At 38.9% G+C, this 26093-nt stretch overlaps 1 protein-coding gene across 2 annotated transcripts in view; it reads right to left on the bottom strand.

Annotated features, from left to right (window-relative positions):
• The window catches only part of NPAS3 (neuronal PAS domain protein 3), a 628153-nt gene that overhangs the window by 475728 nt on the left and 126332 nt on the right, over positions 1–26093 (bottom strand). The gene's annotated exons all lie outside the window — the stretch shown is intronic.

Below are 26093 nucleotides of genomic sequence, written 5' to 3'. Positions count from 1 at the left end.
TCTCAGCTGGTGTGAAGCACCTTAGGTCTAGTAATCTAAATAGACTTTCCCAGGTTTACAGAAAACAAAGGTCTTGCCCTTTATCTTTAGGGAAGTTACCTTCACAAGAAGAGGTGCAGGGCACTATTTGTCAAAACATTTCATATTTCTGGTTTAAACTCTTGTCATGCCTCTGAAATGCCTGAATCTTAAGACTTGCTTATGGCTCCTCTACTTTAAGTGTATGAAAGTGGCTTCTTTTAGGAACACTGATTTAGAGGAATGCTCCTCCAGTTCTGGTAGGTTCACATCCTTCCTCATGTTTTCTGTACAGGGTTGATTGACATATATCTCACGGAATACCTATATACTGTAAAGCAGCAGTTCCAAGGGTTTCATTCACAACACACCTCTTGGCTCAGCACCTCACATTTGGGAGCTGCTGCTATGGAGTGGAACAGAAATAGTCTAGAAGGAATTCTACCACAATGATATAAATAACAAAAAAAAAACCCAAGGAAGAAAAAAAAAGAAAAAAAATATCAAATATTTAAATAGGGAATACAAAACTTAGTAAATAAATTTTAAAAATTGTTTCAGAGAACTGTAATGAAATGTTAAGGGTACCCCTTTAAAACACACAAGCAGCTTTTATGCAGCTGATAATCTAAAGTCCCTGTGACCTTGGCAGCCTTACAGGGGTAATCTTCACGTAAGATGAATTATTCTTGAACAATTGCTCTAATGTATTAGGCACAAGCATACTGTCCTTCAATATTAGGCATGCTTGTCTTTCCACATCCTTGTTTCTAAACAAATGTATTTACTAAGGACAAGGTGGGGGGCGGGGGAGAAAGAGTGAAAAAAAAGATTACATTCGATGCAAATAAGCTGAAAGTATTTGTCAGAATACACTTTCTTAAAGATTTCAGAACACAGAATAACTCTCAGTGAGCCCTGCTCATAGAAGATTTAATGCATCCAAGCTTCCGAGAAAAAACTTTCAGGGAAATCAGTCGGCAAATAATGAAAAAGTTAAGCTTGTTAGTGACCCAGATGTATCCCACAAACACACTAACTGACACTCCAGTGACTATAAAGGAAACTCTCTCACATTTGTTAAGAGGACCAGCACTTTGCCATCCATCTTTCTGTATTGGGTTCATTCATACGCTGGTCTCTTACCTACCAAGAGAGTAACAATTTGGACCAGGCATCAGTAAAGACAGAGTCAAGTATTCTCCATGATCTGAAGAGGAAGCTAAGTGAGTTTCTAAGAAAGATTATGATTGCGCCTGATAGCAAAGATCCGTGCTCAGAAGTACATACCCTTTGTTCATTCCCTGCCCCACCCCCAAACTCAGGTCCTTTCCAAACATATTTCTTAGACACATTTAGAGATAAAAGCACTTTGAAGAGGATCCATATCTCTACAAAAAGGACCTAGACCAAGACACATCATTACCGGGATGAGTGGAACTACCTATATATCTGTTTAAACAAAATAACCAGAGGACTTTCCATGTAAAACCCTTTGCAAGCATTAGTTAATTAACAAATATGTACCACAGGACTGAGGCATAAAAAGGTGGAAATTTGGAAGGCAACTAAGATCAGAACTGCAGTCCTTCAGCTCCATGTAAAACTTAAGAGCTTCTAAACATAGACTGTTCAGTTCCCACAGGCTCCCCAGGCTTCTACAATTCTGCTTCTGTTCGCGCCCAAAACATCCTCACTCTTGCCCAAGCCAGGTAAGGGCACAATCATCATGCAGCTACCTGACACCTATCTCCAGTAATATGCCCTGATCTGTTGTGTCCTCAGATCCTGCTTAAGTTACATCTCTGTGGCTGGGTTTTGCACAGAATACCACTGCAGTTATGACTTTATTCAAAACCAGAAGTTAAAAGAGAAGAACACATGCTTCTATTCACGTAGCAGCTTATTGGTTAGAACAGTAATGAAAAATAGATAATGGGTTCAGTTTCGTCCCCTGCCTGAGGGATCAAACCCTAAGGGCCCGCACAAACAACCATCATCACCCCTTTCAGAGTGGGTTGGCACTCTTAATCCCTCCTGCACTCTGTATGGAAGAGAATTGGCATTAATTGGGTCAGAGAGAAAGAACGTGTAGACATGCACAGCCTCCCTACCTAGTGATCAGGACATATGCTTGGAAAGCAGACAGGGGGACTTGGATTCTGCCCTAGTCAATGATTAAATTAGTAGCTGGTACACAACAGAAGATACACTGAAAAAGCAATCTACAGTATGAACTTGCAACCTCCAAAAGCTGCTATGAGATTTTTTTTTTTTTTTTGGTCTGCATTTGGATTCTTTTGGACTTTTAAAACAGGTATCTAGAAACATGAGGCAGGGAAACCCAGCTTTCCCAGTGTCACAGGCTAGACGTGAGTTTTGGGGCACTTGCACAGACCTTTTTACAGACCACATGGTAGCAGCCCTCTGTCATGTAGGTCAGGTGGAACCTCACAGGCTTAATGCTTGTTACTGAACCTGTGCACGCTTAACAGCTGTTGAACATACACCGCCTTTAACAGTGTTTCTTCTTTAGTGTCAGGGAAGAGTAGAAAGAGCCCAAAGTAGAAGGGGATCTTCCCAGAAGCCAAACACAGGAAGGTCTTCTGTTTGGCCTGCCCTCTCCTTCATCACAAACATAGCAAATTGATCATTCCAATTGATTTGTTGGCTCTTAAATACCTGAGTCAATGCAAACTGGATACATACACCTGAGGTCAAACTTTGCCCCTTGCATTTTAAAACTTTGCCGAGTGTTTGCTATGTAACATTGACAATTGGTGCACAACATCATACTGGCCAGTGATGTTCAAAAACTATAATCTCTGTGGGAAACAGTGACAATACATGGGAGGAATCACAGAATCACAGGTTGGAAGGGACCTCAGGGATCATCTAGTCCAACCTTTCTAGGAAGAGCACAGTCTAGACAAGATGGCCCAGCACCCTGTCCAGACGACTCTTCAAGGTGTCCAACATGGCCAAGTCAACCACTTCCCGGGGGAGATTATTCCAATGGTGACTGTCCCCACTGTGAAGAAATTCCCTCTCATGTCCAATAGGAATCTCCCCAAGAGCAAATTGTGTCCATTCCCCCTTGTCCTCTCCATGGGACTCCTTGTAAGAAGGGAGTCTCCATCTTCTTTGTAGCTACCCCTTAAGTACTGGTTCACTGTGATGAGATCCCCTCTGAGCCTCCTTTTCTCAAGGCTGAACAAACCCAGCTCTCCCAGCCTACCCTCGTATGGCAGCTTCCCAGTCCTTTGATCATCTTGGTGGCCCTTCTCTGGACCCCTTCCAGCCTGGCCACATCCTTTTTGTATAGCGGGGACCAGAACTGTACACAGTGCTCCAGGTGTGGCCTGACAAGCGCTGAGTAGAGAGGGATAATGACTTCTTTCTCTCTGCTGGCGATGCCCTTTTTGATGCAACCCAGCACCCTGTTGGCCTTCTTGGCCGCAGCAGCACACTGTTCGCTCATGTTGAGCTTCCTGCCCACCAGGACCCCCAGGTCCCTTTCCACAGAGCTGCTCTCCAGCCAGGTGGATCCCGGTCTGGGCTGCACTCCTGGATTATGTTTTCCCAGGTGCATGATCTTACGCTTCTCCTTGTTTAACTTCATGAGGTTCTTGCTGGCCCACTCTTCCAGCCTACCCAGACCTCCCTGCAGAGCAGCTCTCCCTTCTGGAGTGTCTAATTCCCCACTCAACTTGGTGTCATCAGCAAACTTCATCAGGCTACACTTGATGCCATTATCCAGATCACTAATGAAGATGTTGAATAACATTGGGCCCAATATCGATCCCTCGGGGACTCCACTTGTGGCAGGTTGCTAGTTTGAGAAAGATCTATTTACCACCACCCTTCGGGTGCGGCCTGTCAGCCAGTTCCCCACCCACTGCACAGACCACTTGTCTAGGCCATAACCCATGAATTTCTCCAGGAGGCAGCTGTGGGGGACCGTATCAAAGGCCTTGGAGAAGTCCAGGTAGACAATGTCCACCGCCCACCCCATGTCAACCAGGCAAGTCACTTTGTCATAGAAGGCCACCAGGTTTGTCAAGCTCGATCTGCCTTTAGTGAAGCCATGCTGGCTTTTCCCAATCACCACTTTACACGTCTCTCCAATAATCACTTCTCTTTAGGTTGGTACATTTATCGTATTAAAATACATCACACCTATCAAACCAGCACCAGAGGTCTGCACAAAAGAATAGTCATATGCTTGTGTCATTAATAAACAACACAGAAATTCTAGGAGCTCTGGTACGTGTACAAGACATACTATATTTGCTGAAGTACTATGCATGTCATGTTATCCCTCGGTGATTCATAGATCACGTGGAAAAGACAGGTTTTGCAAATCGTGCTACTGAAAAAGGATAAGCGATGAATTCTGTATTTATACTACTAAAGAGAAATTTGCAATCATGATACAGCAATGCTAGAAGAAAGCGGTATATGTGTGATATATTGGCCAGCCTTGACTGTGACTGTTCCTGCAGTGTAAGAATTTCTTCATCCAAGGACAACTACTTTCACCTTCCCATCTGTCCTGTGAATTTTTTAATGTCTGAGACAGGTGGCCTGTTGGAAACCTAAAACCCTGTGGGTACAAAATATGATTAAAATCTGATGTTAGGCTCTACGATAAAGAAGAGCTCTATGTTTAGTTGAGAATTTGTAACTAACCTGCAAAAATATGTCAAAGGTAATTTGAACTCTACATAACCAAAATCTTTTTAATTCAAGTTCAACATATGCTATATCAAAACTTTGCTTGCAATCATTTCCCCATAGATCAAATATGTATCTTGATAAGTATACATACGGCTTTAAGAAAAATCTTTAAAGGAATATTTTAATTAATGCTTCTTTCCTAAATATAGCATTAACAACAATAACATGAAAGATTAATGTGTTGAACTCATTATTTAATAACTTACAGAGCACACAATTAATGCATCATAATAAATTCTTAACAATTACTAAAACAAATATCTGAAAACTTCTGAAGGCATATCAAGAATTCAAAGGCTGCTGGGTATGTAATTGTGCCCCTTTTTGGAGAAGGGGATGGTAATTTAAATGTGTCTTTTATACTTTCAATTATTCCCCAGCAAAAACGAGCAAGAAGCCTAATTGAAATCTATTTACAGGGAATTCAGAATCTATGCAGAGTTTAAAAGTTTGGCATAGAATACTAAGTGCTGATTTCTGCAGATAATTAAAATTTAAAGTGTTAAATGATTTATCTTGTTGTAAATAATTAAGGGGATTTTAAAAAGGCAAGCAAGAAAATGCAGTATGTGACTATATTGTGTATTGCAATCTGTATTTATCAGAAATGGCACACATTACATGTGGACTAGGGTTTTCTGTCTTTTTTATAATGATGTGGTATAAGGAGAAATTAAAGAAAATTCTAAAGAATTCCACAGATTTAAACATACTGAGAGAAACACAACCATAGCTGATTTACATTCTCATCTAATAGGTTATAAGACAATTGAAAAAGGGTCTGATTCAAAGACAAGGCCTGCACTTCTATCTGGCTTTTCACCTAATTTTATAACCATTTCTGAGAATTAAGTTCAAAAAGGGAACTGTCGAAATTCATTAATTTTTTGCAAAGAGTTTTAGACACTAAATGCTCTGGGGATAGTTTCTTTTGTTTAAATAGTGATCCGGGTAGTTTCACTGGACCCAGCAATGAAAGAGCTGGCTGGAAGAGCTAAGGGCTGTCCTATCTTCTCTCCCTCTCCCACCACCTACTAGCATAGCTTGTAGAACATGCATTCCATATTTTCTGATGTGTGATGATCATTGTAGGGCTGTATCTTCCCTTGATCTGCACAGAAAAGCTTTTATTTGTTCATGATTAATTTCATTACTTTAATTTGAAATTTAATATTTCTACTATTTCCCACTTTTTACCACATAATTTACCTGTAATTTATGTGATGATTTTTGAACTGAAGTCGGATTCAAATGTCAGAATTTGTTCCTTGAACGACACGTGAAAGACCACAAAATTCCTTTTATAATGATAATACAAGTGTCCTAAATTATGCATCAAAACCCACGTGCCCTGTTTCTGCTCTTATATTAATATATGGTAGCTCTGCATTTACACCGGATGGTTGAAAATTTTGGGCCCATATACAGGCAAAGGTTCCAGTGAAAGGCCAGAATCCTTAAATGACAAAACTAGGTATTTTTTTTTTCCTTCAAGCTGAAAAGGTTAGAAAGAATGCCTGGCTCAACTAAAGCTAACAGAAAATAGTTCTGGGAAAATGAGAAAGGAGTACCCAGATCTAAGATGGAACTCATATTCAGAGAACATTAACCAGGATGCTTTTCACTCTCTGCTGTTATTAATAACAAATTTGTAATAACAGGACAGTTGGTATCACTATTCTCTAAGAACCAAAATCAAATGTAAAATCAATTCCTTGCACAGATGTGCAAGGAATAACAACATGATCTCCTCATCCTGAAAAAAAATGCCAGTTATTCATTTAGAAATCTAGAATCATGGGCAAGAGCTGTAAAGAAGTCAGGTGATAGGAGATAACAGATAATACAGAAAGGGTATAGCTTATGGCTAGCAAGTAATCATTCCCTGCAAAGAAGTTACAGAACACCCCAACTGAGATCTCGTATAAATAATTTTAAGCTATCCCAAGAAATTAAAAAATGAGAGAAATGGGTGTATCATTGAGAATAAGCCCAGAATTGGCATAAAGGGTCATATATTGAAAGCCTTAAGTACATCCAGCAACAAAAGGCTCAGTCTAAGATTGCTTGAACAGTAAGTCCTTCCAGATAGGCGATAGCACATGGGATAAGTTCTGGCAAAAACAGGACACCTGCAATTCCCTTCATCTTCGATACAGAGCATAACTCGAAGTGAGAGCTGCAGGTGTTCAATTCCACTTGGTATTAGTCTCTGAGCATCAAGTAAACACTAAGAAAGGCAAGAAAAGATATGAAGGGATCAAAATGTTTGGGACTTTATATTGCTATTCACATTTTACTTTGTTACAGGAAATGTAAGACTGGGAATGTATGATTTATTCAGAGAATAAAAGCAAACCAGCTTATTTATGTCACAGAAACCATATTACATAACTTTAAACCACCACACAACTGCAGTTTTGAAGGAATCAAAGAATACCTCCTAAAGTTTCAAAAGCCACTATGTCGAGCTACACCCAATACAGCCCTATTATGTGCCCCCTTCTTTCTCTTAAGTTTAATTCACTCAGGATATAAAGAGGACAGAATGAAATCCTTAGTCTTCTGCAGCACCACACAAACTATATCTGCAAAAGCACTCTCTCTACATTTGCTGAAAAAGTATAGTATGCTGTAATGTACACATGGCATGATGTGTACATGAGAGTCACGACTGTATTTTACCGAGAACCTATGAAACAAATCTTTTTGTCTGCATTACTTTCATCTATTAAAAAAAAACAACTCACAGAACAAACCAAAAACATTTTAGTGTTATTTGCTTTTCATTAAAACAAAAAAAGGATATTTAAAAAATATTCTGGATACTATATATTTGAAGTAGACCATGCATTGGAACTTGCAACGGTCAGGTAGAGTACCAACAGACTGGGCGTATACACGTGCAGTTGTGAAAATTAGAGATGCGAGAAAACCACCACTTGTCTGCTACTTTCTGTAAGAAGGTAATATTTTGCAGACTATTTATGAAACAAGGAACACTTCTCGCTATTGTTAACATACCAGAAAATATGATATAAAGGCAAAGGCCTCAGGAATATGTAGCACCAGCCAATGAAAGAAGGTTTTAGCATTACATGAAGCATTTTATGATCTGTTTCAAAAAACCTCTGAATTGTTTTAACCATTTGACTCACAACCTTACTTTTAGAAATAATGAGTTACTATCGGTGCCTGCAGTTATCTAACTACAGTTCCAGCAGCGCTGTGGAGCCACATCCTTTACCACTACTACTATACTCCAGTGACATGCAAAACAGCAAAAGCACACAACAGAACTTGCTTATTTGCTTAGTACGCAGCCATCATGCTGCTTGGCTGTTCTCCATATACCCCAGAGCATGTCAGCATTAAGCACCCAGAGGTTGCTAGCTTGCTGAGTGGGTTTATAGCAGGTCACTTCTGGAATTTCAGGCTGCATTTGACCTTAGTCAGTAGCTTTTTCTATTTCCTTCATCAACTTCAAAATGAAGCTGCTCCTAACAGCTTTTTAAGGTGTCTCATTCTCTTTAGCACTTTTGTCCCATGCGTTGCTCAGCTTTCCTGGGCAACCTCCTCATTCCTCTGCTCTTGCAAACCAGGAAATGAAAAAAACTGTGCTATCAGGAAAGAGAAAGGTTTTTACTCCTGCTGGGTGCTTGCTGCCTATAAGACTGTTCAGAAAGTTTCCTGGATTTATGAATTACATTCTGACTTATTTTTGTAAGCCAAGTAAAAATAAGACTGAAATCTGAAGTGGAAGCTGCACCCTGAAGGACAGAGGAATTCAGTGAGTGCCTACAGTGCAAATGACAACATTTGTGGGAGCAGCAGAGAGATTAACACCTTGAAAAGAAACACACTCTGATTAAGAACAAGGCAGCCAAAATGCAGAGGAAAAGACTCTTCCCCTGAAAGAAATATCCCGGCAACCATCCATCCATAGGGTGGTCCAAGAGTTCAGAGGATGGTCAGAGATGCTTTAGACAATGTCCGCTACTGTTCTTGCTCTGGCAGCACTGTGCGGAGCAAAGCGTTGCCAAAAACATAACGCTACACTTTCCAAGTTCCCTTTATTCTTTGTGCTTCCCAGATCATGTATTACCAAAAGCATGTACTGTTCTTCTTTGTTGCTGCCTACATGTGTGTAAGTCATTTGCTAACATCTGAACAAAGTATTAGCATCTAAAAACTCTCAACTGCTTTCCTTTAATTTAAATAGGCCCTTGTGCTCTGATAGGCCTCATTTATTTGACTGCTGTCCAATGATACTACAACAAAGGAAAACCATGAGGTACGTGGTCAAAGAACAACAAAGGCATGAAGAGTGGTGAAGATATTTTCTCCAAGATATTTATTGTATGGGCTATGTGTTCAGGCTGGCATTTTGGGGGCTTTGTTGGTTTTTAAACTGCATTGCAAATCTACTCCTGAAAATGTATCACATGGCTTAGGAAATCATAGGCAGGGGTGGGGGGGTGGGGTGGAAAAGCCTGTAGGGAAATTTCAGGCTTGAAGTTTTTGGTATGCAAAAACAAAGCATTGTACGAACATCTACTTGGGCAAGGGCAGAAAAGCTAAAGAAACGTACTGGAAAAAGTCATCGTTTCAGAAGGGAAGATGAAGCCTCATGAATGAGCTGCAAAAGGTCAGTTCTCCAACATGTCACATACAGCAGGACTGACAATAAGATCAACCCTTTTCTGTACAACCATTCCTTTAAAATACCAGAACGCTTGCTTTCATTATAGCTGCACTTTGAACAGTCAAACAACAAAGGAATCAGCGCCACCTTTTTTTGCTTAAAAAAAATTTATAACATGACCTGGATTCCCTAAATGGTCACTTATTGCAAAAATAAACTGAGAACAACTTCATTTTACAGAACTACTATGTTAAATTTATTTTGTATATGCAATACACACAAGGCTTTCTGCAATAATTTAACATTTCAAATCCACCTTAAATATCTATAACTCGAAATGGATGAATTTATATGAACTATACACATCGTTTTAGTTGGCAGACGCTTTGCATTCAGTTGGCTGACAAAAAACTGCTAATACCTCCCATGTTACAATATTTGATTTGTAATCCACAAGGGAAGAAGTAAGAAATTAACCTGTTGGAAGCTCAGGTGAACAGAAAATAATATGTTGATAAAATATTTTACGTTAAGCCATATTTTTATGCACTAGTGGTGCTTATATATACATTACAGTACAGTTAGCATTCAGTTAATTTCTTTGAGGGTAATATTTTCAGTTATTTTGAAGAAGCACATACATTTTCATTTAACAATATCTCATTTCGTCCTCCACTCTCTCACCTTCTCTAGCGAAAGGATAACAACTGCTATTTATTTTACAAATAATTACTAATTTGTAGAAAAAAATCCTAACCAATCACTACCACCCAGCATAAAACCTGGTATCACATTAGCATATGAAACAAAATTACTGTGGAAGTTCCACATAAATATCAGCCAATCCAGTTTAACAGAAGCAGATTCGTCACTGAAACTGCCTCCCTTTTTCCTCTCCATAATCCTACACTCCTCCCTTTCTTTCCTGACACAACAGAAGAACATGATTTTTTCCTATCAAAAAACTGTATACATATAAATATAAAAATATTATATCTATTTTTATTATGTAGAATTTAACCCTTTTTGGCCTCCCCATTAGCACTGCCAAAAAAGTTTTAATACTGCAAAAACCTTCCTGTAGGTCTGCTTAGACTAACACAGAGCTATGCCTTAGTCTTCATCATTGCATAAACCTCCTCCTCACTCACCTGGGCACTGCAAACACTTTTAAACTCTCTACTTTGCTGTTAGCTGCAGCTTTGCAGAATCTGTTGCTGCTATACGGTGTATCTAAGGCTGTATCTACAGCTAAGCGTATCAATGGGTTGTTGAAACAGAACCATTGTCGATAAAAAACAAACTGACAGATAACGAGCAAGAACTGACCATTGTGTTGCCAAATATACAGACCCTGACAAGGCGAAGCATGTAGACACTAGCAGGTACTGCTGCTGTAGGTAGCACAGCACAAATCCTACCACGACAATCAGCACGCCCTGGGAGAAGAACAGTCTGTCACCTGCCGTCTCTCCCACCAAACCTGCCCAGCCACCTGCTCAGTTCTGGTGAACTCAGAGTTTGTTTGCTATCCGATGCATCAAACTTTTCAGGACTTGTTATAGTTTGTTTTATTTGTAATACAATATATGTTTATTAGCAAATATGTACAGTGTTCTTACATCCGTCCTTTGCAGTCACCTTGATGCCACAAGAAAACTTCCATGGTTACTCCCTTAGCCTTTCCACCTAGCACCGCACCTCTCATTCCTCTCGAAGTATGGAGCATGTAATTTAAAACTGCTACCTCAGTTTCTCACCCAATCTCCATTTGACTTCCACAATTGCACTCACTATAACTCTCCTCACCAGAATGTCTAATCCCTCAAGCCACCAGTCTATCTCCACACCTTACTTGCTCTTCAACACTAAGCATACTCTTTTTCCAAAGCTTTATCTTCTTTTCCACCCTCTCACTTTTTCCATTACTGCATCATCCTAATTCTTCCTCTACCTCTCTAATGGCTGCTTCGGCATGTCTTTTTATAAGCCGTCACACATTCAGCTAATAGCTTATCACAAGAATGGGCAAGATTTCGACCTCCAAGATCCAAACAACCAGAAGTCTCACCCAGGTTGTCATCATTTCGTGTCTATATTACCACAGCCCCCTTTTCTCTGTCTCTGAGAAATGTCTTATCCCTTTTTCTATCCATTTGGAAGGCTGCTACAAAAGTCTGGGTTTTTTTTCCCTTTGACCACAACACTCCTTCACTTTGGAGGGTGTAATATATTTTAACATTAAAAATTTAGTTCCCTGTGTTTAATTTAAACATAAAAACTATATACTTTTTCTGCAAAGGACCACTGGTTAACAGAAGTAAATCAGTCTCTTTTTATGAAAATAGAATATCTGTAACTTTTTACAGGCAATTAAAAAAGTCTTCTTCCATGCTGGGATGAAAACTAGACTTTTTTTTTTTCCCCAGTTTTCTCTAACAGTATAACAAAAGGTGGAGGTAAGGTACAGATATTTACTCTAGAACAGCATATGGTCTATAGCAAGATGTATTGGATCTAATTTCAGGTCCAAGCATCAATTAACCTTAGTCATATGAATAACACATTCATCATAGAAGCGACTTAGAAAGCCTCACTCCAGAGTAGCCAACAGCTTCATGATTAAAATATTCCAGTAAAGGGAACATACCTACGTTTTGCTCTGAGCTTTTCAAATCCAAATAAGCAACCAATTATTGGATAATGGAGGGTGCAATAATCTTGAGGCACTCCTCTTTGCTCCCTTATCCTAAATCTAAGAATCTTTTCCTATAAAATGCTTTGCCTTTTGACAAAAATAATAATTTATTTTTAAAAGCTTTTTTTTTCAAACCAGCTAAAAAAAAAAAGAACTTAAGTACCTCTACTTGAAACTACAATTACCACTTCATTCTGCGTAGCAGCATAGAATATATTACAGTCCCCAAATGACTGAGTTATGGTGTATAAAATGTTACTCACTAAAAAAGGAAAAAGACAGACAAGCAAATCTTCAGAAGAAGAGATTTAAGCAAAGAGCATGAGCTTCCTAAACTGAGAAAGGCAGCTTATTCCTTAGCTGTTGGGCATAATGGTAAAATCCTCCACCACGCAAGGTTTGTAGTTTCGTAATTGGAACTTGCACTAACAGGGCACTGAAGAGCACAGAGGCCTGGAAGCGATATATCTCAAAATTAAATCAGGAGATATATTCAAGACCTTGACCATGAAGGGGCTGACAGGTCAACTTCACAATCAATCCTTTGTTTCTGAGTAGCCAACACAGCAATGCTAGGATTAGGGAGATATGCTGTCTTTTTTTGCAAGATATACTTCTCTGGCAAAAGAGTTTTGCTCAAGCTTGGTAATGAGACCACTTGGCAGGCCAGCGAGCAAAGTATTATAGTTGTCTAGCTTGGAGGAGATAAAACCCTGAGCCAGCTTCTCATAAACAGACACGGACAAATACGGACAAAGTATGGTTTCATTTTTCAAATGACAGTAGGAGGTCTTAATAATCTTCCCAATGTGATGTTTAAAAGGCACTTCAGATTCCAACAGTAATATGGATGTTGAAGTGGTAATCCTATACTGTGAATAATATATAAATATATAAATAAAAGCTACATCAAAAATTAAGGTGGCGTCGTGCTTATAGCTAGAACCACAAAAAGAAAAATCTACATTTTACTTGAATTTAACTAAAGAAAATCAACATAACCTATATTTCAATCTTTTCCAGGGAACTGATCCAGACAATAAAAGCACTGTTTGGATTTGCTGCTTTAACCTGTCTCCAGCACAGAAATGAAACCCAACATCAACCCAATGATTAACCCAGCCCAAAGACAGCATGGAAGTGTTAACTGTAACAAGCCATAAACAGGACTCTAAGATATCAGACCCAATTATCATAGAATAGTTTGGGTTGGAAGGGACCTTTAAAGGCACCTCATCTAGTCCAACCCTCCCTGCAGTGAACAGGGACGTCTTCAACTAGGTCAGGTTACTCAGAGCCCCGCCCAACCTGACCTTGAATCTACCACCTCTCTGGGCAACCTGTGCCAGTCTTTCACCACCCTTGTCGTAAGCTATTTTCTTCCTTATATCTGGTCTGAATCTACCCTCTTCTGGTTTAAAACCATTACCGCTTGTCCTATCACAGCAGTCTCTGCTAAAAAGCCTGTCCCCATCTTTCTTAGAAGCCCCCTTTAAGCACTGAAAGGCCACAATAACATCTCCCCACAGCCTTCTCTTCTCCAGGCTGAACAACCCCAGCTCTCTCAGCCTTTCTTCGCAGGAGAGGTGTTCCGTCCCTCTGATCACTTTTGTGGCCCTCCTCTGGACGTGCTCCAACAGGTCCATGTCTTTCCTGTGCTGAGATCTCCAGAGCTGAATGCGGTACTCCAGGTTGGGTCTCACCAGAGTAGAGGGGCAGAATCACCTCCCTTGACCTGCTGGCCACGCTGCTTTTGATGCAGCCCAGGGCACGGTTTGGTTTCTGGGCTGTGAGAGCACTTTGCACTATGGTACTGAAAGATGGGAAATCACCCTCACAAATATAGCACTGCCTGACAAATCCATCAGCTTCAGACCGGTTTGAGACAGTGCATGTCAGAAATCCCAGTATATTTCTTGCATTCTTGCAAGAAACAAAATGCTGCAGAGAAACATTTCAGCTACATGGAATGTCTTCTTTACTGTCCTAGACATGAATATTTAGCCAAAACATTAGTCTATGGATCTGTAAGTTTTATTCAGATTTACAAGATGTTTACGAAATGAAAATTCTTTTAGCAGCCTCAGAAGGACAGAGTTAACAGCATGGGAAGCCATACTGAAAAAAAAAAATTAAATGATAATTGAAACAAGAGATGAATGTCAACACTTCCCCTCCTCCCCAGGATTTTTTTTTGCCTATATGATGATGCCTCCTGAAGGCATAAATTCAATTCATTATTTAAGTATTCATTATAACACTGAACATAGGTCTGACTGAAATCAGTGAGACTCTGCACATATACAGTCCAAAGTTCGTATCTGGATACCAGTAGGTCAGGTCTTAACTTGGCAAGGAAAATACTCACTGACAAGAACAACAATTATCAGGACATCAGGGTCCAAGGAAAGATGCTTTAGCCATGCAATTTCCTAATGATAATATAACACAGTCCTTAGCTGGAGACTACATTTGGGTGATAGGGTTATGTTTTAACAGATACAAATGAGAAATTTTAAAAACATATTAGGATTTGATTCTTTGCAACAGAGAATCATAGAATTTGCAAACATTTCCATTAATTCTCCCTCAGAGCAAGAACAGTCCTTCATTGCTTTCACACACTAAAAGAAATTCTATCCGTACGAAATGGATTCCATCTCTGATTTACATTTTATTCTAACACACAAATCAAGTTGCTGGAATTTACATCTGCAAATATTTGTAGGGTTCTTGTGTTTTGTGCCTCTTGGAGGTTCACTACAGACTTGCCACATTCTGCCTTCTTAAGGACTGGTTTCAAAAAGTTTTGTTAGATCAGAGTTAATGCAGATAAACTTAAGCTAAAGACTTCAGAAGAAGCCAGGAAGGAGTAATGAGGAAACCAAAAGGATTTCATCTAGCTGATTAATACTTTTAATTTCCATTTTATATTTTAGTTTCCTGCTTGTAAAACAGCAGAAAAGGAATACAGTCAAAGATTTATTAATCCGTTTTGAAACCAGGACAATTATAACCATCTGTTCCGACATCCAGAACATATAGGGTTTCAGGTTCTGCCAAGTAGTTTATATACCGTATCCATAGCTTCTGCTTAAGCTGAAGAATTTGGGTTTTTTAGACTAATAAAAAAAAGCTTGAAACACCAATGACACATAGGGGCTTGGTTTTGTAAAAATAGCTTCAACTTGGTTTAATCACATACATGTCCAAAACTACTTATTTTCACCTCTCACCTTTGTACTGTAGACCCGTTATGGAATGTACCTGTTCTAAGGTTAACATATTAGTAAAAGCTAAATGGAGCATCCCCACCCCCTTGCTTGGGCTTGAACTTCTGAAGTGTCATATTTAGTCCATGCTGAAATATTCTGAACACAGTTCATGTTCAACAGAATGAGGAAAAAAAAAGAATTTTGCAATCCTCAAGTGTCCTGTTCATATAGTTTATGAAGCTTGCCAAAAATTCCTGTGCACTTTACAGTATTTATAAGCCATTCTAGGATACCGTTCTTGATTTCATAAGGCACCTCATCAGAAGTAACCAGACGACAAGATTACAAACTCAAGAACCATCTACTGAAGTTGGAACATTCAATTTTGAATAATATAAAAAGTTGTTAAAAAGCACACAAAAAATTAATTTTTAAAATATACTTTGGCAGCATTCCCTCATTTGACAGCAGTAATAGTAGATCCAGTTGTTATCCAAGAAAGTTGTTCTCTTCAAAATACACTAGTAAATAATTAAAAATAACTAAATGGGTAAAAAAATTGGCTGGATGGTTCACCTCAGATGGTAGTGGTTGATGAGTTGTACTGTGTCTTGAAGGTTGGTAACACCTGGAGCACCACAGGGGTCTATCATAGGACCTGCCTGTTTAAAGTCTCTATCAGTGATCTGGGGGAAGTGTCAGAGTGGTCTCTTGTCAACTGTGGAGATGACAGCAAACTGAGGGGGGCCAGTTGATGCACTTTGTGGGCAGGGCTGCCACCCAAAGGGATCCAGATAGGCTGGAGGGCTGGGCCAAGAGGAACCATGTGGAACTGCACATGGACAAAGCCTGAGAGGCCATGAGGTCTTGCTGGGCGGTGAGCTGAACGTGAGCTCATAGCGCACCCCTGCACAACAGCATCCTGGGCAATGCTCACAGGAATACAGCTGGAAGATCAAGAGGAGACACTATCCACCCATGCTCAGCCCTGGGAGACAACATCTAGATACTGCGTCCAGTTTTGGGTTCACCAGTTCAGGGAAGATACTGGTCAGCTCAAGGAATTCAGCAAAGAACGATCCAAAATGGTCAGGGGCCAGAGCGCTTGCCATATGAGCAGAGGCTGCAGGAATGGGGCTAGCTCAGCCTGGAAAAGAGGTGGATTTGGGGTAGGTACTTAAGAGCATCCTGCCAATACCTTTGGGGAGAGCACAGAGAAGGTGGAGCCAGGCACTTTGCAGCAGTTCATGGCAGGTGGTGAGGAACAACAGGAGTAAGTGCAAACAAAAGTTTCAGACTGGATATAAAAGAAAACTTTTTCACTGCAAAGACAGTCAAGTAGTGCCAAAGGTTGTATAGGGTGGTTGTAGCAGCTCTGTCCTTAGAGATTTTTCAAGACCTGACTAGAAAAATCCCCGAGAAGTCTGGCAGCTGACCCTGCTTGAGCAGGAGGTTGGGCGAGAGACCTCCTAAAGTCCCTTCCAGGCTGAGCTGTTGTATGATACTGTGATCCAATATCTGTTACAAAGATACACTGCACTGAACTTACTCTGTACTTAAATGTAATGGGAAACAGGTTAATTTAGAATCAAGCTATACAGATGTCTAGACTCCAAACCCAGAAGATTCCTGTATAACACAGATAATGGGATTCTCAAACTGATTCTTGTTTGAACTATTGCACACACCTTAGAAAAATATCAAAACTGATTTTCTTTTTTTGAACTGCTGTAGGAAAAAATCTCCCAATATCTGAAGTTATTTCAAAGATTGATATTAAAAATGTGAGTCCTATTGTTAGTTCAAATTCATGTGACCAACTTCCATGCATTAAATCACAACCATTTGTGGTTGTTTTTTATTAAGATACTATAGCCAAATCTTTTTACTCTAAACAGACAGGGATATACTTTCTTGGCATTTTATAACAATCACTCCAGTTTCAAAGTAGACAGATGTATTTCTGTTCCACACCACACTACTATTATAATAGTTCCAATCTCTCTATAATAGGGCCAATCAAACTCTATAACATCTATGGACATACAGATATATACATATATGTATATAATGCCCTTGTCTTATTTTCCTTTCTAGATTCTCATGCTGAGCAATAAAATTCTGTGAAACTGTAAAAAGGGTTTGGGTTTTGTTGGGTTTTTTTTTAAAAAAATGGCAAATAATCTATTTAAAGAGTTTCTGATTTTGGTAGTGATTTTTGATTCTACAGGTTTGAGGGTTTTTCAACACATATCACATATATTTGTTTTCTTAGGGCACATCCATCCTTTGTTACTTTGTATCTTTTGAAGCTTGCTCAGTAAAAACCAAAGCAAACCCAAAACTCCTCCACAGCCCCTGTGAGGTTGATTAACTCTGTATTAAACAAATTCTGAGCTAATTAAGCTCAAAGTCAGTTCAGCCCACAACAGAAGGTTATTACCTCATAAACAGGATGTACTTTAAAGTTATTAATAATACACTAACATTGCCTTTTCAAAACCTTTGATTAACAAACAAGTGAAAATTAGCATCTGAAATTCTGTTTGTACAGACTGTAGATCAGATTATGTAAATTTCTAAATCTCTGTTTTTCCAAATGAAAAGGAAGCAGCTAGCAACAGCTGTACAAGTGAGAAAATAGTACAGATATAGGGCCCAATCCTGAGCAACTTCAAACTCCACTGAGACCTATGAAGTAGTAACGAGGTGACATGCTGTTCCATATTCTGTCCTGTTGTGCCCTACCAACCATGCAACGAACAATAAAATATAAATATGCAGCACAAAATGCTTAGTAAGTAATATTAGAATGATATTTTAAGTGCTAATTTTAAAGTCACCCCAATTCCTTCATAGTTAATTAGAAACACTCTCTTCATATCAAAATGTGAGATTCAGTGGATGAGTTAAGCAGGACAAAAGGGAGCCTGGTCCTTTCTCCAACAAGCTTAAGCTGTGCACAGAAATAAAAATATAAAACCAATAAGTTCTCTTCTAAATATGGCTGATAACACTTTTGTATTTTCAGAATAAATGATAAAAAATTCTGGAACAAAGTGATTCAGTAAGTTTCTCTAGACATCAATAATACAAGTCCACAGCCTCAAGACGTTTTAAGCACAACTAAGTGAAGAAACCAGGCAGATAAAATCACACAGAAGTAGTCTTTTTTATTCTCTCTGTTTCTGATGTATCATTGTTATTTAGCACAATATCTAGTAGCAAGAAGACAAGAATGCTACCAGTAAGTGTGTTTGATGTTTCTAAACATTATGGACCTAAGTAGATTTATGTAATTACACAGTATATATTTATAAAATGTATGTGCTGAATTATAATTAATTAATATCATACAGATCTGAGAAAAGTTGTATTTATGTCAGTTGCATACGTAAACACAGACCTTTCTCACTGATTTCACCAGGAGAAACTGTGCACCGTAACTTCCTTGGTGTCGCAGCGTGTTGCCTGCGGTGACTTATACATTCCTTAAAGTGATTAGTCTTCAAATAATATACAAGTTTCATGTCTTTAATACCACACCCTCAAAGCCAAATTGACTTCTAAGTCAAACTCCTTGAGTGTGCTGTCAAAAGTGAAGAGTTCAAAAATGCAAGTCTAATCAAGGGGAAAAAAAAACCCTAAAATTAAAAAACAAAAAATATTGCCAACTTAATATAAGAAATTTTATGAAAAATAACCTTTATTCAAAAGGAATGAAACTGCCAGTGATTAGTAGGATTCTTTCAGAAAAGCAGTATTTGATACGTTATAAGATATACATGGCCAAGGAAAACTAAATCATACCAGTAATACACAAGCTGAACTGCAAAACATATATTTCCATAATCTTTCTACTGCATGTATTCAGCGTTTCAATTATACCTTACTACAAGGTAAAATTTTATTAAATACAACATAGATGTTTCCAAGATTTCAGGCTCCGAATGTGAAAAACCAATAGGTGCCATTGTAGTATACTTGATTTTTTTTTTTCAATATACAAATTGTATTTGAGCCTTTGAAAGACATTTTAAAGTGGTAAGAACAGAAAGGAAGACTAATACTTTGAGAGCTATCACCAAAGTGGTGATAAGTAAAGCTGAAAAATAATTGTTCTCAGCCTCTCTGGGCAACAAATTGGCAGAATAAATGCCCTTTGGAAACAGCAGAATGCTACTTGGCTTTCTCAAAGGACTGGGTGAAGAGAAAAAAAAAATAAAGAGAAAACTGGACTTTGGGTTGTGGAGAACAAGGGAAGATAATTATTCACTGAAGTAAAAATATCAGAAACAAGGGGAGAAAACATAGTTATCAATGGAGAGCAGCTGCACTGAAATAACAACCCCAAGTATCACTGACAGAGCTCCAGCACCAACCAGCAGCTTCGGGCCCAGTAAGGACCTGCACCAAAATTTTCAGACAAGCTAAGGCATCAAGGGGTCTTCCCACTTCTTCTGACTGGAGAATAGGTTATCAGTAGTGCTCAAAGTGATGAAGAGTCGCAAGGGAAAAAAAAAAAAAAAAAACCACAACATGCTTCGATCATTCCTCCCCCATCTTCTTCACTGCCCCCCAGAGACGCAAGCTCTGTCTCTTTAAAACATGCAATTAAGTTTGACACACTGATTTAATATGGAGAGAAAATGGGGGGGTGAGGGGAGTGGGGAGGGGGGTGGCAGGGGGCTAAAGAAACAGCGCATAGCTTTTGAGAGAGAGGACTGGCACCAGTGTTTTGATGATGTTTCTTCCCATCTCTCCTGTATTCTGTTTCCTACTTCCCATGCATGCTGCCAACTTGCAGGTTTCTCCCTACTCTTATTTTGAGCACCATGACTATCAAACCACCCTTTCCTGTAACAACGGAAACCCCTTCAAAATTTGGTGTCTTCTGCCAGCTACTAGAACTAAAAGAAGCAATAACCTTGGCATCTAAAGTAGTACAGAAACCTGTAACAGAGACAGCAGTATGTGCATTCACATATAACAGTCAACACAGATTTTTGCTGAGCTCAGAAGAGTCAGGAATGGTCCAAGTTTTCTGGTGTTACTTTCTTCAATTCTGTTACAGGATGGACTACAGAGTCCAGAATCCAAACACACTATCTCCTCCCATGTTGTTCCTCTTAGTATCTCCTATTAGTGTTTATGTGTAGAAGAAATTAATATTTCCAGCTAACGATACCTCTGGGGGGTTATTCATGAGTACTTTGGGCTTGCTAGAGCAGAATGCTGTGAAAAGCTTCCATTGGCTCAGGGGAACTAATCCTAATTTTGCTAATTTTATATTCTTTCTGACTAAGCTAACATAGCGTATCTGCAGTTCAGTCAACTACAAATACCTGAAGAGAAAAAAATATGGCATACCACACAGAGCAAACATCCTTCAAAACCCCTCCATTTTAGCTATGAAGCTACACTCTACTGAGAAAGCAGGTGTTAACATGAGTGAGGCAAAGCACAAATTCCTTCATATCTATATTTTAATTATTTTTAATGTTTTCTCTTACCAGCTCCTCTAAAAGCAACATGTACCATTAAAAAAAAAAAAAAGTAAAATTTGAGGAATTACTATTTTATGACATGTGTTAAGTTATAAGAGAAACTAATACCCAGGAAAGTAAAAAAAATAGCACTAATTATGTTTAGTCACTACAAATGCTCAATTTCTGGCAAAGATATTTGCACCTACTGAATTCTACTGCATTTTCATGCACAGATGGAATAAAAATGGAAAAAGGTTTTTAAGTTCCTTTTTAACTTTTTCAGGAGTATATTGGCAATGACGAAAAATATTTTAAAATGCATAAGTTAATTTTGCAAAGTCACTACATCAGGTATGCATAACATTTTTCTTTATTTTCTTTATTGCACATCAATTATCTCTATCAAGATAATTGAGACTATACTAACAGAAACATCTACTTATACAATACATATGTTCTAACACTCTGTTATTAGTGTTTTCATCATTGAATGTACCTTTTAAAAAAATAAATGTCCTACATTTACTGGAGTTTTACTACATAAATATGCTATAGAATGCAAAACTGAGGCTACCTAAATTTATGAAGAGCTTACAGCTTTTTTCTTCTTTCTTAAAAATATGTGGTAGTAAACATTTTTCTTCTGTTTCTACCCCGTGATAGTAGAAAATCTGATCTGCTGCCTTAATTTCCAGTTTTTGCCACAGAGAATCAGTGGTAAATTATAAAGTCTTACATTAATGCTCAATGTCCAGATGGAGATCTGTGACAAGTGGTGTCCCTTGGAAGTCCATATTGGGACCAGTACTATTTTAATATCTTCATCAGTGACATAGACCAGTGGGACTGAGTGTACCCTCAGGTTGCAGACAAAACCAAGCTGAGTGGTGCAGTTGACACACCTGAGGGAAACGATCCCATCCAGGGGGATCTGGACAAGCTCAAGAAGTGGGTCCACATGAACCTCCCAAGGTTCAATAAGGCCAAGTACAAGGTCCTGCACACTAGGTCAGGAAAACCCTGGGTATCAATACAGGCAGGGGGATGAAGGGATTGAGAGCAGTCCTGTAGAGGAGGACTTGGGGGTACTGGTGGATGAAAAGCCAGACATGAGCCAACAATGTGCTCTCACAGCCCAGAAACCAAACCGTGCCCTGGGCTGCATCAAAAGCAGCGTGGCCAGCAGGTCAAGGGAGGTGATTCTGCCCCTCTACTCTGGTGAGACCCAACCTGGAGTACCGCATTCAGCTCTGGAGATCTCAGCACAGGAAAGACATGGACCTGTTGGAGCACGTCCAGAGGAGGGCCACAAAAGTGATCAGAGGGACGGAACACCTCTCCTGCGAAGAAAGGCTGAGAGAGCTGGGGTTGTTCAGCCTGGAGAAGAGAAGGCTGCGGGGAGATGTTATTGTGGCCTTTCAGTGCTTAAAGGGGGCTTCTAAGAAAGATGGGGACAGGCTTTTTAGCAGAGACTGCTGTGATAGGACAAGCGGTAATGGTTTTAAACCAGAAGAGGGTAGATTCAGACCAGATATAAGGAAGAAAATAGCTTACGACAAGGGTGGTGAAAGACTGGCACAGGTTGCCCAGAGAGGTGGTAGATTCAAGGTCAGGTTGGGCGGGGCTCTGAGTAACCTGACCTAGTTGAAGACGTCCCTGTTCACTGCAGGGAGGGTTGGATTAGATGAGGTGCCTTTAAAGGTCCCTTCCAACCCAAACTATTCTATGATTCTACGATTAAAAATCTCTTGATTAGAAGCAATAACAGTGTGCTATTATTGTACATCTAAGTATTTCCGGACTGAGAGGAGTGATGACGTCTAATTCCTGAATGACCAGTTAAATATGTGAATTCTGTTTTAAAAATTTTCAAAATTATTACATAAAGATTTCCATGTGTTAATGAAAGAAGTTGCCCTTTTGATGAAGGGAAAGAAATACATGCCTCTTGTTTTGGTCTGGGAATTTCACAGGAACACTGCTAAGACTTCAGTTCTCAAAGATATACTATTGGGAATTCTGTATGTTCCCTCTGTGGCGTGGAGAGGAAGAAGGCTCCTCTCTTCTGTTTTCAGATCACATTCAGGAGAATCTACAAGTGTGCAAGAACAAACAATATCGTTTATCCCTGTAAAAGCTCATTGATAATGGTATTTAAGACCAGAATGACGTGTTAGGTTATCTACTTTTGGCCTTTCACATAATAAATCATTAAGTTTCATTTGATAGCTTCTGAACTTCTCTACTGAAATTAGTGACTTTGCTAGCTAACGTATATACTATGGAAATTTAGTCAGTCTACATTTGAAGACATCTACGATGGTGAGCCCAACATTTTCTCAGAATAATTGCCCAAGGGTACATTGTTTCTCTGTTAAACTTGTCAGGTTTCAGCTCCCATCCCGGGCCTCACGTTACCATTGCTTGTTCTTTCAAAGCAACTCTGGTATCCCAGGTTTTTGCCCCATGAAGGCAGTTATGCAATATCAATCAAGTTATCTTTCTATCTTATTAAAATAAGATATGCCAGATAAATAAGTTTTCCCTGAAGTCAGAAAATTTCATAAAACCCTCATCGTCTGAAAAAGAGGAAAGGCCCTTTTTAGAGAAAACCTAATGCCATGAAGAGAGAGGACTGATCAACACACTCACTTCCTGTGCATGAATCTTTTAAATTTAGATGCTCATGATCTTTCATTCCCCAGTCCATTATAACTGTTGCTCCTAAGTAACCTCCAGGATTATTCTTGCACAGACAGTACTGAGGAGCACCTCACATACGAGCAAGATCAGAAATGCCTTCTCTGTCAGTATCAAAGCAAGAAGAGCCTATCCCCATACTCCATATGATCTCATGTGTCACATCAGAAAGTAACATATTTATCTGCTACAGTAGGTGTGGCTGTGTTTGCATATCAGCTTAATGAGCTTTTAAACATGCAAAGTTATATTAAACCCATTAAGTCCACCAAAACACTCACTGCATGATACCAGAGCTGCAACTCCAGCCCTTGAGGACTGCTGGCCTAGCCCTCCATACCTCAATAGTACTGCAGGGAAATAAAAACTGAGCAGGTCTCAAATCCTGGCCAGGAAAATTTCCTGACCAGGCTTTGTCCACATAGCATCTGTCAGTCAGCCAGACAATAAACTCGTTTTCTCACAAGCAATGAGTAAAGCTGCTAGCAAACTTATGCAGTTCCCCACACACACACACTTTCAAATGACTACCAGTGAAAAGGGAATAGAAGTTCTCTGTTATGTTACATATATTTGCCATTCAGCCTGGCTTAAGACACAATAAGTTTCAACAGAAATTTGTGCAGGTAATTTTTTTTCCCCTAGCATCAAGATTAGCAGCAAACAAGCTTAAGAGACCCAAAACACCACCTGAACAGCAAAGCTCAAGATTGCCAAACTGCTGTCATTTAAAGCATTTACTTTATTCTACTAATCTTACTGGAATTTATTTTCTGAATATTCAGGCAGTTTATACTAAAAGAGGAAATACCTGGAAGCTGTGTGCTCATACCAGGAATCTTGTTTAATAACTGTTACTGAAGGAACACAGTTTGACATTAAACCAGTATGCTTTGTGCCAAAAAAACCTGCATTAAAATCTAACGTTAAAATTTTGTCCTGAAGCCTTGATTTTGTATTTTGACGACAGCTGTATTTAGGTAAAGCAGTACTTTAGAATACATTGTCCACAGTTTTTTGGAAAGAGTAAATATTTCATTTATATACAGGGAAAACTTTCCAATCAATAGTAAGATACTGATGAATTCTTGGCACTATAACTCTATTTTTAATTCCTTTAGTTAATATACTCTGCATTCTAGAGATTGCAAAGGATGGGTCAGGATACAGATGGTGTTGGATAATCCGTTCACTCCCAAAAAAGCGCAAGTTCTATTTTTCATTCATAAACCCATGTTGTTTTGCACAAAGAAAACTTTGGCCATTTATTTGTTGTTGCTCAGATCAGGATTCAAACAAATTTCTTTCTAATAATCAGACCAGAGCCAATGAACTGAAAACTCTTCACATGTCCCTGGTGAGCAAAGCAGAACTACAAATAAACAAAAAAAAAAATCTAATATCAGTTACACGTTAATATTTTATTACTTATAGCAAAGAAGGAAACCCAATAGCCTGAAAGTAAGCAGAGAGCTATAGAAGCACTTTGTATTCATATGAAGTTCTCTCCTGTAAGTTACCGATTTTCACTTGGTGTAATATACTCTTCAGATAAAATGCCGTATGTATTTTTCTAAGTAAATCATTACTAGGAAGAGCTGTACAGGATGTGCACACTTTAGATCAACCTACCAAGCTTTTAGGGGAAGACTATCCTACTGTAATCAAAACGGTATTTTCATAACATAACAGAATCAATAATAGGGAAGACATGTTCTTTTTGTTCAGAGGTGCTGTGTTTTGAAAATATTGCCATATAGTATTTACGGTAACAGCTGTACAGTTAAACTTTAGGCACAAACTGAACTGGGGAGGATCTGCTGCATAAATAAAATTCCCATGGCAACTAGATAACAGAGAAAAAAGGATTTATGTGTTTGCTGAGCTGTCTTGCCCTAGAGGAATTCTCCAGGCAAATGCAGGCCACCTGCCACATGTTATATTAAGCTCAGCCTTCTGGACTTATTTTCAAATCTACAGCAAAAAGGTCCACCAAGTTTTATTTGAAAGTTCCCCTGTCATGTTCCCAGCCCCTCCAAAATAGATAGTTCACTCTTCAATATGCTTCCTATACTGCAACAGAGATGTTTAACAATGAAAAGGTGTATTTCTGCTTGTAACTTGTTAAACACCCATGCAAAGTTGGCAAGCAACCTGAATTCTTAAATTCATGTAAATTTTTGTGTATGCCTAATTTTACTGATGTACACTATTAAAGCGTCTGTACTTTTTAAACTGTACAAAAAAGTATTCCTTTTATAATATCATAAGGAAAAATATTTGGGTCAGATCATTCCTGTATTATCCTTCTTTACAACAAATAGATTATTGGTCAGAAAGACTTGCCTTCATAACCAGGGGAAAAGAAAAAAGAAGAAAAAAAACAACCACCAAACCACATTTTCACAAGACTACAGTGCCATTAGAGAAGCATTGCTTGAGAATGCTGTAAGTTGGAATATTATACTCAGAAGGCTGAAGACCACTGAAATAGCTAGTAGAAGAAATATAATCACCTAGCAAGCAGTAGGCAAACTTACTGCAAATAATGCCACCAACTTATCAAAGAACCGGAGTATGTGTGAAAG

This window comes from Phalacrocorax aristotelis, chromosome 9, assembly GCF_949628215.1.
Source record: "Phalacrocorax aristotelis chromosome 9, bGulAri2.1, whole genome shotgun sequence".
Lineage (NCBI taxonomy): Eukaryota > Metazoa > Chordata > Aves > Suliformes > Phalacrocoracidae > Phalacrocorax > Phalacrocorax aristotelis.
The sequence above is the reverse complement of the archived record's forward strand: the minus strand, read 5'-3'. Positions and strand labels throughout refer to the sequence as shown.